Below are 12447 nucleotides of genomic sequence, written 5' to 3' on the forward strand. Positions count from 1 at the left end.
TAATAAGGTAAGTTTGTCTCTTTAAGACCATATGTTTTATATGCTTTGTTTTCTAGTACATGGATACTGCAGAAACCAATAAGAATATGTAATACTATAAATCAGCTATAAAAAATTCTATTTTTCTGCGCTCTTCCATTAAAAAACTTCAAGCATCCTTTCCAACAAGTATTTTACCCGTGCCTGAAGATATTCTGGCAGTTTCCAGAATTTAGCTTCACTTTTCCTTCTCTCTGGACACTTATGATGTCTAACTAAGCCAGGCTATAAAATCATTTAGCCAGCATACATCGCCTTTAACACATGGTATATTCCAATACAGAAAAATCAAAACCATGGGTTACACGAAACAAATCCCCTATTTAATCCATTCCTTAACTTCCAAAACTGAATACCAAATGTTACGTATTAAATAGATTAATTATTCCTAACACATAGGTCCTAGGATATTCATCAGCCTTATTTATCTCTTTTTAGAATTAAAGGATGAAACAGAGAACATATCCCAAGATGACAATTTTATGCTATAATTTTTCAAGTTTATATTTCACAAAGACTTTGAAAAGGTTATTTTTAACAAAATTAAAGCACTTCACTCAGCACAAGAGCACAATCCAATTTAGGTTTTAAAAAGACCATTTACTCCCCACTTGCTATACACCAGGATTGCTGTTCGATATAAAGAAAACTACTCTCTCCTTACCCTCTAGAAATATATAGTCTGCTGGGCCATCCCTCAAACTCTTTTAACAGGGGAGGCAAAATCATACTGCTTTCAAGGGCTGGATATGGAATCTAAATAGGTGAACAGATCTTAAAAATACTAGGAAGAAAAACTACAGAATGTAAGCTCCATCTAAAATAATTCTAAATCAACTTCAAAAGAATGCCATCACAACAAAACACATCTCCCAGTGAGAGAGACTTAATACGCTGCAAGGAACATTTAAGTGACAATTAGATATAGATTTTTTCTTTTTAACGCTGGCAATGGCATAGAGAAACTAGACTTCACCCATATTTGTGGTGAGCGTTTACATTGCTGTGACCTTTCTGGATGGCATTCTGGTAACACGTATCAAAATGAAACCCATGTTGCACTATATGTTAACTAAAATTTAAATAAAAATGTAAAAAAAAATAATAAAAACCATGGACTTCCTTCAACCCAGTAACTAGACTCTTAGAAAGTTATCCTACAGTCATTACCAAAACAATTATACATATAATGCATATGTACATAACACAATAAATTTAAACAGTCTAAGTATCCAGTAATAGGAACACTATTAAATTATGACTCAACCACTTAATAAAATACTAAAGAACTACTTAAAAGAACAGAATAGATGCAGATGTACTGATGTGGGAAGGCAGTGTGAATATTAATTTTTAAAGCACACTATTATGAGCCAAGATGGCGCCACCGGCCAAGCTCCAAGGCTATTTCTAGTCACACCCAGAAGCAGGATTCCAAGCCACAGCTGAGAAGGGTTGGCTGATGTCAGGTGTATGTAGGTTTTCTGAGAGCTGCTTATTGCCAGCCAATGTGCACCCATCATGTCCAGCAGAAACAAACACTGGCTGCCCAGCAACCTGCAGCAGTTACAGAATTAATAAAGTGGACCCTCTGCCTATGCTGAGAGTTTCTACAGCATTAGAATATTCACTACAAATCCAAGTGGAGATTTTCAAATTGCAACCAAATAAACCTAGCAAAGAACTGGCAAAGCTGGTGATGTTTATGGCACTGATTGGTCACTGCTACCCAAAACATCTAGATGACTTTCCTCAAGAGCTGAAAGATCCACTCTCCTACAATTACACTGTCTTGAATGCAGATCTTCCAATAACATTTTACAACGCTTTGATCTCTGGAGAAGAATCTCATCAATCCATCAAGTTTGCTATTGCTCTTCTTTGAACATCGCCATGTAAGTTTTTAAGACTTAATACACTCATTTTGTGACTGATTAGAATAAAAGTGCAGAATACAATAATAAAATGAATAAAGTATTACAGAATTTCATGTGCACATTAAGAGAGCAATGCAACTGCAGCCAAGATATCTTTGAAAGTGATGACTGAACTCTTCAGAACAAACATCTGAAACAATGCCAAGACTATCAATGTTATCACAATTCATGCCTCTCTGAGGTCACCAAAGTATTAGCTGCTGCCCTGACCTTCTTCCTAGGAAAAGATGAACAAGAGAAACAGGACGGCAACTAATAATGTTAGTGCAGAATGCCATGGGAAAAACAGGCTCCAAACACAAGTAAAGGTTGAAAAGGTTATGAAAGTGCTTACAAACAAACAACAACAAAAAAAAAAAAAAAAACCAGAAGTGTTTAACTTCTCAGTTATCCATCTGATTCATGATTCTCCAAGATTTTGCAGAAAAACTACTACTGCAGCTGCAGAGCTCTAAAGAGCTGTCTGAAATGAATATGATGCTTTAGAAACTTATCTCCAGATTGCTGGGAATTTGTGAGCTTTTTCTAACTTCTATCCCTTTGTGCAAAAGTTTCTACAGCAGCACCAAAGAGAATTAGTAAGATCTTTCTGTTTGGTGCAAAAACACACAAACATCTCATCGCCTGGTATAGTTCCAGCGATCATTCAGTCACTCATGATTGTGGCCACCCATTTCATTATGGACAAGAACTCTGGGGAAATCATGACAGTAGGAATCAATGAAAGAGATTCTATGAAAGAGATAACAGCTCAATGACTTAAGAACTTCCTCAAGGCCTGGCCCAGTATGAAACACACAACATTAAGAAAGTGACGATGACTGCCAGAACTTTGACTGGGTTCTTCCAAACTCGGAATCTCTCAGATGAAGAAATTCCAGGGTTAAGACTAGATAAAATCAAGAGTACAAAAATATGGAGAATTAGATGAAGTTTACATTCTAGGAACAGAAGTGCTGGAAATTGAGAAAGAGGAAGTGAATGCTAAGAACAAAAAAGATGGGTAGGGAAGTATCTGTCTCAATGAGGATGTTAATGGTAAGCAGGTTGATGTGCATCACTCTTCCAATTAAGAAAATCAAGAAAATCTCCAAGAAGCTAAGTAACTTCAAGGAGCCAGAATGCCCAGTCAAAAAATAAGCATTCTTTCCAAAAAAAGAAACTGGCACTACAACATAAACTTTTGAAAAAAAGAATCAAATAACATCCTAGTAACTTTTCTACTCCAAAGACTGTTGAATTTGTTATTAATCTGAAAATTAGTGAATTAATGATTTTTTTGCATTAAAAAGTCCAGAAGCACTATGTTTTTAAAAACCACCCAAATAAGCCCACCACAGAACAATGATTGGTTGGATCCCTTTTTAAAAACAACTCTGCAACATAAAAAGGAGCCCTATTATAAAACGCAGATTTTAATTAATGACTATGTAACAACACTGGTTCATCAACTGTAACAAATATACCACATTAATGCACGTTATTAATGACAGAAAATAGAGAACAGGTAATACAGGAACTTTCTATACTATCGGCACAAATTTCTGTAAACCTAAAACTGCTCCAAAAAAATCAACTCTATTAATTTTTTTAAAACCTGCATGTAGACAGATTTGTGAATATACATTTGTATAAGCAGACAAAGAGCTGGAAATCTCTATACCAAACTGCAGTGGATTTCTACAGAGAGTGAAACTGGAAAGAAGGGCATAAGGTCGAATTTTTACATCATATACCTCTGGACAGTCTCAACTCTCATACACTGAGCAGTGCTTTAATGAGAGGCTCTGTGGTGTATTGGGAGCCTGGGTCCTGAAGCCAGACTGCATGGATTCAAATCCCAACTCCACCATTATTAACCAGCTGATGAACTTGTATAGTTAATTCCGCTGTGCCTCAGTTTCCTCATCTTTAAGTATGGATACTAGTAAATGTATCCACAGAGCTGCTGCAAGTATTAAATAACTTAATACATGTAAAGTATTGAAAAACTACCTTGCACAGAGGAAATGCTCAATAAATGTTCACCACCACCACCACCATCAAGCGTCTATTATTCCTGATATATTTTTTTTTAATCTTAACTGGTAAGACAAATCAGGAAAACTTGGCTCATCAAGCTCCTTTCTAGTAAGCTAGTCAATGCAGGAAATACAAATGTATTCAATAGCCAAATCACAATAATTTGAGGTTTTTTTTAAAAAAACAGATTATAAACAAGGGTGCTGGCTCAGTCCTTGCAACTCATGGTCCCAGGGTCCTGAGTTCAAGACCCAGACTGGGAGTAGAAATTACCTTAAAAAAATAAAACCTAAAAAAAAAAAAAAAAAAAAAAAGATTACAAACCAAAACAATTGGTAACAGATTCTGTAATAATTACAAAAACAAACACCTCTGAGTGGTGTGATTCTGGACAATTTTTACTTCCTTCTTATACTTTTCTGACTCATTTTAATTTTCTACATTGCATGTGCATGATTGTTAATAAAGTAGGAGTCAGCAAGCTTTTTCTATTAGGGGCCAGACAGTAGATATTTTAGGCTTTGCAGCCCATATGAGTCTCTGTCCCACTACTCAATTCTACCCCTGCACTGCAAAAGCAATCACAAACAACATCAAAATGAATATAGATGGCTATATCCCAATAAAAACTTAACTTATAAAAGCAGCCAGCTAGCAAAACTTGCCCCACAAGCTATAAAGTTTGCCACCCCGAGATAAAGAATAAAATTATTTTCATTTTGAAACACAAGATGTGATTTATATTATAGAAAGTACATCGGCTAAATTGATACTACCAGCAGAAAAAGATTCATCCATTTATTTATTCACACTAGTCTAGGGACAGAAAAACACAAACTCTCTTTTTAGGCTCTGGAAATCCTCTTCTCATCCTTAGTGTTCAGGTATGAGAAAATTTGCTACTGAGTAGCCTATAAAGTACAGATATGAACATATACTGGTGGATATGCAGTTACAAATAGAAGCTAAAAGAAATGTCTTTCATATTTAAATCTGAAATTTTTTCAAAGTTCATAATAATTCACCACCAAGCAGCTGCCACCACATGCGTGAAAGTCCCAACTACTGATGAAATTATTTTAGTTACAAATTGTCAGTCAGCAAATAAAAATCTTCATTTTTAGGAAATGAAAACTAGGAGTGAAAAATCAAATTCTAAAAGAATGAGAGTGAGAGGGTGATAAAAGGAGACAATGCGTGGCCTTTGTTAAAAGAACACTTCAAACTTCAGAAATGATAGTTTAAGATCTCCCCTCCAAAATTAAAGCTTTAGTTGAAGGATTGTTTGTAACACTTCACTGAGAAGTTTTGTGATCAAATGATTTTAAATGTTACAACAGATTTCTTCTGGTTTTAAACGGTTTCTTGGGGGTGAGGGAACTGTTTTTGGAAGAGATCTAATGGGATTAACAGAAGGCTGAGAAATCCAGAATCTAAAAATAAAATATTAAAAGGCCATCCTATTAAAAAAAAAATGCCAAGAACCTGCACTGAAGTCACCATACCCAGTAAAATTCCGGTCGGACATTTAAATTTTTCTACCAAAAGTCACAGTTGGGCCGTCTCATGAAGTTGTCAAATTCCGGAGGCAAACCTATTTGTGTTTATTGTCAAAAGCCAGAGGGAGAAAAGAAGTTACCTATTAGTTTCCAGTCCGAACTCTCTCACAGACGCCACAGAATTGATTTAACCCTGTTACCATCAGTTTTAAAAGAAGCAAACAGTGACAGACGAAAGCCAAACGGGGCTTGGGAAACAAGGGCCCAAGGTACTATCCCAAGTAGGCTGCCTGGAGCGCCACCAAAGAAAAGGTAAGGAAAATCTTCCTACCCCAGGGACTATAAAAGTAGTACCAAGCAGAACCCATTCGAAGCCTGCCACCAAAGAAATTCCTAGAACTAATGAAAGAGACAAAAATGAAGAAAGGGAGGGCAGAGTCTCTCGGTGGGCTCTAAGGAAGGGGCAACTGCACGTGAAGGGAGAAGAGCTGAGAGAGGGCTCCGGACCCCGTGCCGGGAGGGGCGAGACGGGTGGGGGACACCAGGCGCTACAGACAGCGGTTGAAAGGAGGGCGGATCCAGGCCCCTCACGGTCGGCCCCTGAGGCCACTGCACTGCACGCTGTGCCCCGCGGCGGGTCAGGTAAGGAGGCCAAGTTGAAGGCTGGGACGAGCGCGCGCTCCCCGGCCCGCGCCGGGAACACTTTCCGCCTCAGACCCCTCACCTCCTCCTCGACCCCGGGCTCTCTCCCTTCGCCCGAGAAACGGCGCTCACACTCCAGAGACCCTCACCCAGAGCTTGTCGCCGCCTCGCCGCAAGTCTCAGACTCCTCGGGAACCACGGTTGAGGGGAGGGGGAGGAAGGGGGAGCGGAGGAGGGAGGGGACCCGGTGGAGCCGCGCCGCTGCCGCCGCCGCGATACCGCGTCTGAGATCTTGCTCGCGCCGCCGCGACAGCCGCCGCCGCGTCTTCCCGCCCCCACGGCTGCACGTCGCCGTGACGCGCATCGCACGAGGCGGTTCGAACCAATAAGACCACAGTTTGTGCGCAGCCGCACTGGCCCAAACCGGAACTGACCGATCTAGAATGTGGATGCATCCTGGGAGTTGTGGTTCGGCCAGGAACTCAACGAAAACAGTACTGAGCATTAGGGGACGGAGAGAAAGAGCGCTCCACGGGCGCGCACACAAATCCCCTTCGTTTTTTATTCTTCCCACCAAAAGCGGAAGCAGTTCTGATCAGAAGAGGCAGGGGCCCGCCCCAGCTCGGGGACGCTTTTTCCGGTCTCTATGGATACGGGCTACACACCTTGGGCGGAAGCCAAAATTTAGGGATTTAGACTGGATCGTGTTTCTGCCAACCGCCAATATATTGCTAGGCATCGTCTGTGAAAGCTTCCGAAATAAATCCGAAAGCGTTAGCCAAGTCTTGTGCAAAACAATACCGTTTGCCTTTTATTACCTTGTTAAGGTATTACGATTTATGCCCTACTCCTCGAAAACAAATGTGAACCCACTCACTCTTAGAATACATAGAATTCAGAATGATTTGTAAAAATGTTTTTAATGTAATAGCAGATCAGAAACTAATTCAGCATTAAATACTGTGTCCATTTCCCAGAGTGAGTGATTTTCTACATGTGAGTTTCCAACTGGCTCTAACTTGTTAGAAATCAAAGAATGGTTTGGTTACATACTTTTTCTATAAGAAAAGGAAGTACAAGCCCTCCACCCCCCATCCGAAAGTTCCGTTTTTCGCTAACCGAAAGAATTACAAAGAGGGTTTTCGCCTTTCCAAAATGGTAATTGTTTCTTTGCCTTTCGCCCGAGCTTGGGAAAGGCTTCATAAGAACGTGCTGTATTTTCGGAAAGCCGGGTGAAACCTGGATAGAAATTGGTTGGCATATAAATATGTTTTCCTCACGTTCAGCTCTAAGATGAATTTATCACACTCTGAACAGGTTATTGCCTTAACTGTAAAACTCTTGGTAACGATTAGAGAAAATCCATAAGCTTTCAAGAACGCTTATGCGCATACCCTGTTTGTCCTTCCCTTGATCCACAGCAAGAGAAAACAGAGAATTCTGGAAAAAGCTGCACAGATCTCGTATCAAAAGGCCTGGAGTCAGGGCGCCTGGGTAGCTGAGACGGTTAAGCGTCTGCCTTCGGCTTAGGTCATGGTCTCCAGGTCCTGGAATCGAGCCCCACGTCGGGTCTCCCTGCTCAACGAGGAGTCTGCTTCTCCCTCTTTCTCTGCCTCTCTCCCTGCTTGTGCTCTCTCCCCATCTCTCTTTTCTTTCTCAAATGAATAAATAAAATATTTTTTTAAAAAGGCCTAGAGTCTAAGGTATGAGGGAACCCCCCCCCCCTAGAAAATAGGGAGCTCTTCAACCCTGGAAATGTAAATTCTAGAAGTGATTGAAGTCACTAAAATCACAAAAAGCATGAATAAGATGATCTTAATACTAGTATTTTAAGCCACCCAGTTAAGCTTGCAAGAGATAAAATGAATACAAATTATAGAAATTAAATTTAAAGGACAAAATTCCCTTCAAGGGGTAATTTACATTGAACATATAAATTACCTCTTTTTAAGTTTGCATAATTTGTAAAGATATAGCAATAATGACTTCTGTTTTTCCAGACATAAAGACATAAAGCTTTGAGGTTGAAATCAAGGAAGGCATTCATACACTTCAAGTAGCACATCAGAAACAAAACACAGCTCCCTTGGATAGCAAATCGGACCCTGTATACCCACTCACGTAAGGAAAAGATGAGAAGAACAAGAGCCCCAGGCTTAATAAAAGGTCTGCTAAAGGGGACAGAGCTGTATAAGAAAGATAATTTAAAAAGAGATTGTTCCAAGATCTCAAATCTTTTCTCAAATCATCCTTCTCTCTTAATGATTTGCTTTGATAAAGTGCTTTACTCTAAGAAACTTCCTCTAGAACAGTCCATTGTGTGCTAAAATATGTGAGAAAGATGGTTCTCATTTTCCCACCAAGATTTTACCTCTCATTCTCTGTCACCTTGATCCCATTCCCAGATCACTATTGCCAATTCCTGATGCTTTTGATAATAAAATAAACCACATTATTTTCTCAAAATGCTCACACCTTCTTCGCTGATGAGGATGCTGCCACCATAACTTCCCATACATGTCCTATGTCTGTGGGGGCTACACCCATGTCCCTTACCTAAATGTCACCATTTAATGTTCCAAAGCAGATTTCGCAGGCCTCTCTCCCAGGCTGTACTTCAGTTACTAATCCTTATATATATTATGATTAGCTGTCCAAAAACCAAGGAGAATTCAGTAAAATTCTGTATCCTCCAGTGTCAGCTGTGGACCTCTAGAATCTCTGCTCTCTCCATTCTTCTTGTGTCACACTTCCCCACAGGGGAATGTAGTTCTTCATCTTCTGCAGCACCAAGGAAAGAGTCCCTTCCACCCCTACGCCCCATACTAGTCACCAGTGACACAACAGTGCCCGGTGGCACAACTAGTCTGATGTAGTCATCTCTACCATTATCAGATGTTGTTGACAAGGAGAACGCATCACTGGGTGAGTAACATTCATAATGTAGCTGTGGCCATCCCAGAATGAGGCTCCAGTGACATTACAATATGTTGCTAAAGTGGTGATATTGGACTTGCTCTAAGTCAATAGCCAATGGGAGTTGAAGATGTATCTAAAACAACAAGGAAATGAAGGTGCAGCTTTCAAATTCTAAAGGGGAAAAAAAAGGCACTCTGGACTCCATCATGAACTTAAACTTGAGCTCACAACTGGATTTGTTACTTTTATAAAAAGAAGAGAAATTATTCCATTCATTATTTTTCTAATCAGAACAATTGCTATTTTCAAGAAGAAGAAAAAAGCCAAATTATCTGCTAGAGAAAACCAAAATTAGTAGTCTTCTTTGAGAGAATTGTTTCTATGACTTTCCCCCAAAAGGTTACAAAGGGAAATCAGCTTCATTATTACAAAATACTTAAAGGCCTCTAAACTCTTCTTTTCTCTGCTAGTATCTATAAGCTTTGACATGTAAATATTAAAACTGAAGGAAAAGTCTGGACAATATAGAGGTCGGACCGTAAAAAAAGATAAACCTAAAGAAAGAGGAAAGAATGTCAAATCAGTCCCTGTGACTATCTCACATATATGCTGTAGGAGAGGAGAAACTCTTCTATCCTCTTATGTTCCATGGCTGGCCTATAAATTAAACTGATATAAGACAGATTAAGAGGAGAAAAGCATGCAAATGTATTTAATATTTTTACGTGTACACAGGTATCTTCAGAAAGAAAATGAAGACCTGAGGAAGACTTAATTTTTTAAAGATTTTATTTATTTATTTATTTATTTATTTATTTATTTATTTATCTGTGAGAGAGAGAGCACAAACAGGGGGAGCAGCAGGCAGAGGGAGAAGCAGACTCCCCGCTGAGCAAGGAGCCCAACGTGGACTCAATCCAAGGATCCTGGGATCATGAACTGAGCCGAAGTCAGATGCTTAACCAACTGAGCCACCCAGGTGCCCCTGAGGAAGACTTCAGACACAAAAGCTTATAGACTTTTTACACAAAAAATGAGAAACTATCGGGGATGTGACAAGACAAAGGGACTTCCGCTAAGAACAGTTAATTGTGGGACAATGACTAGGAACTATACTGGGGAAACTAAGGGTTATTTTAGTAGGTTTGTTTGTACATGTCCATTTTAGCATCAAATCCCAATCTCTGATGATATGAACGTTCCTCTCAAGGGATGATGTCAACTAAACTTGTTGTGGTGATCATTTTGCAATGTATACATATATCTCATCATACGTTGCATACCTTAAACTCATACAATGTTAAATGTCAATTATATTGCAATAAAACTGGGAGGGAAAAAAAAAGAATGTTCTCTTCCTGGTACAGAAAGTGTGCCTTTCTCAAGGGAAAATTTATGACCTGTTTTTAGGTAGAAGGGGGAAGGGTAGAGAGCCCTCCATGCATCTGCTGTTTCTCAAATGCTGTCAGCTCAAAATGATCAATATGCCGAAGTGTGATATTTGGGGCTGGCGCATTCCAAACCCCTTCAGTGTAAAACAGTCCAATGAAGCCAGCTAATTGGACTTTGAAGCATTGGGATTCAAAGGTATTAGTTGCTTTAAAAATAATCTAGTAATCTATACAGCAAAATTAGAGTGAAAAACATAAATACCTGTATTCTGGCTTAATTGCAATTACAATGATATCAAATATATATTGATAAATATAACATTAGTCTTAGATTTGAAAGTTTTCGAGGGGTCCATTTTAAACACTTAGAGCAACATCATGACACACTAAATTTCCATTTAGGTCACATTTTAGCAATGTTTAAAACCGAGGATGGGGCACCTGGGTGGCTCAGTCGGTTAAGCATCTGCCTCCGGCATGGGTCATGATCCAGGTGAGCTCCCTGCTCAGCGGGGAGCCTGCTTCTCCCTCTCCTCCCTGCTCCAGCTCTCTCTTGCTATCTCCGTCTCTCTCTCTCTCTCTCTCTCTCAAATAAATGGATGGAATCTTTGAAAAATAAATAAATAAAACTGAGGATAAAGAACAGTATAAACATTCTCATAATTACATAAATTATAATACCAACCCCACAAACACAGGTTAAGTAACATAGCCGTGGGGGATGAGCAGAAGATGGAGAACATTACTCCTGGCTGTGCTGCTAAGTACTCACTGTTTACCTGTGACATATGTGCAGTGCCTGTTAAGCTTTGGTATCTTCATCAATGAAATGAAGATGTCTATTAATACATTTTTTTAAAAGGACAGAGAAAAGAAACACACAACGCTATAAATGTGCTCGGTGGTGGGAAGGGGTGGAAAATAGGTCTGGGAACTAAGAATTCACCTTCATTGGTAATAGTTCATTTCCACTATATGAAAACAGATAAAGCAAAGGACAAATGTTTAACATTTATTAATCCTGGGTGATGTGTACATGGATGTGTGTTAGAGTCTTCTTCAAACATTTTTTTAACACACTTTCGAATAGGAAGTATTTTATTTTATTTTATTTTATTTTATTTTATTTTATTTTATTATTTCTTTAGACAGGGGGTGGGGCAGGGAAGGGCAGAGGGAGAGAAAGAATCTTTTTTTTTCTTTTTTTTTTTTAAAGATTTTATTTTATTTATTTGACAGAGACAGCCAACAAGAGAGGGAACAGAACAGGGGGAGTGGGAGAGGAAGAAGCAGGCTCTCAGCAGAGGAGCCTGATGTGGGGCTCGATCCCAGAACGCTGGGATCATGCCCTGAGCCAAAGGCAGACCCTTAACAACTACGCCACCCAGGCGCCCCGGAGAGAAAGAATCTTAAGCAGGCTCCACGCCCAGTGCAGAGCCCGATGCGGGGCTCGATCTCAGGATCCTGACCTGAGTGAAAATCAAGAATCAGATGCTTAACCGACTGAGCCACCTAGGTGCCCCTTCTCTAAACATTTTTTTGCAGTTTGTAAAAATCAACTTCATTGAAGTACACTTTACATACAATAAAACGCACGATTTTTTTGTGCACAGTTCAAATAATACATTTTTCTCAGCTTTATTGAGGTATAACAAACAAATAAAATTGTAAGACATTTAAAGTTTACATGATGATTTGATATACATGTACATTGTGAAAGGATCCCCCCACCAACGAATTAATTAACATATACATCACCTCATACTTACTTACATATTTACTTTTGTGTGTGTTGGTGAAAACATTTAAGTTCTACGCTCTTAGCAAGTTTCAATGATAAAATACAATGTTATCAAACACAGTCACCATTTTATAACTTAGATCCCCAGAACTTACTCATCATATAACTGAAAGTTTGTATGCTTTTACCGACCTCTCCCTATTTCCCCTATCCTGCAGTCCCTGGCAACTCTTTTCCACTCTATGATTCTACAAGTT

At 39.3% G+C, this 12447-nt stretch overlaps 1 protein-coding gene, 1 long non-coding RNA gene and 1 pseudogene across 25 annotated transcripts in view; 2 read left to right on the forward strand and 1 right to left on the reverse strand.

The window, feature by feature from the left end:
- Positions 1-6671, reverse strand: part of ADIPOR2 (adiponectin receptor 2) — an 84780-nt gene extending 78109 nt beyond the window's left edge. For 5 of the 24 annotated variants that reach the window (XM_057303197.1, XM_057303190.1, XM_057303194.1 and 2 more), the window contains exon 1: positions 6289-6438. The gene's annotated coding sequence lies outside the window, so the exon portion shown is untranslated. Of the gene's footprint in view, positions 1-5637; positions 6497-6573 lie in introns of those variants that run through there. The other 19 variants (XM_057303188.1, XM_057303186.1, XM_048216838.2 and 16 more) reach the window with 12 other exon arrangements.
- Positions 1297-5473, forward strand: LOC130544892 (protein SDA1 homolog; annotated as a pseudogene).
- LOC113258044 (uncharacterized) overlaps positions 5565-12447 on the forward strand; it is a 59425-nt gene continuing 52542 nt past the window's right edge. Inside the window, exon 1 of the long non-coding RNA XR_006409867.3 lies at positions 5565-5809. This is a non-coding gene — a long non-coding RNA (uncharacterized LOC113258044). The remainder of the gene's footprint in view (positions 5810-12447) is intronic.

This window comes from Ursus arctos, unplaced genomic scaffold (assembly GCF_023065955.2).
Source record: "Ursus arctos isolate Adak ecotype North America unplaced genomic scaffold, UrsArc2.0 scaffold_26, whole genome shotgun sequence".
NCBI lineage: Eukaryota > Metazoa > Chordata > Mammalia > Carnivora > Ursidae > Ursus > Ursus arctos.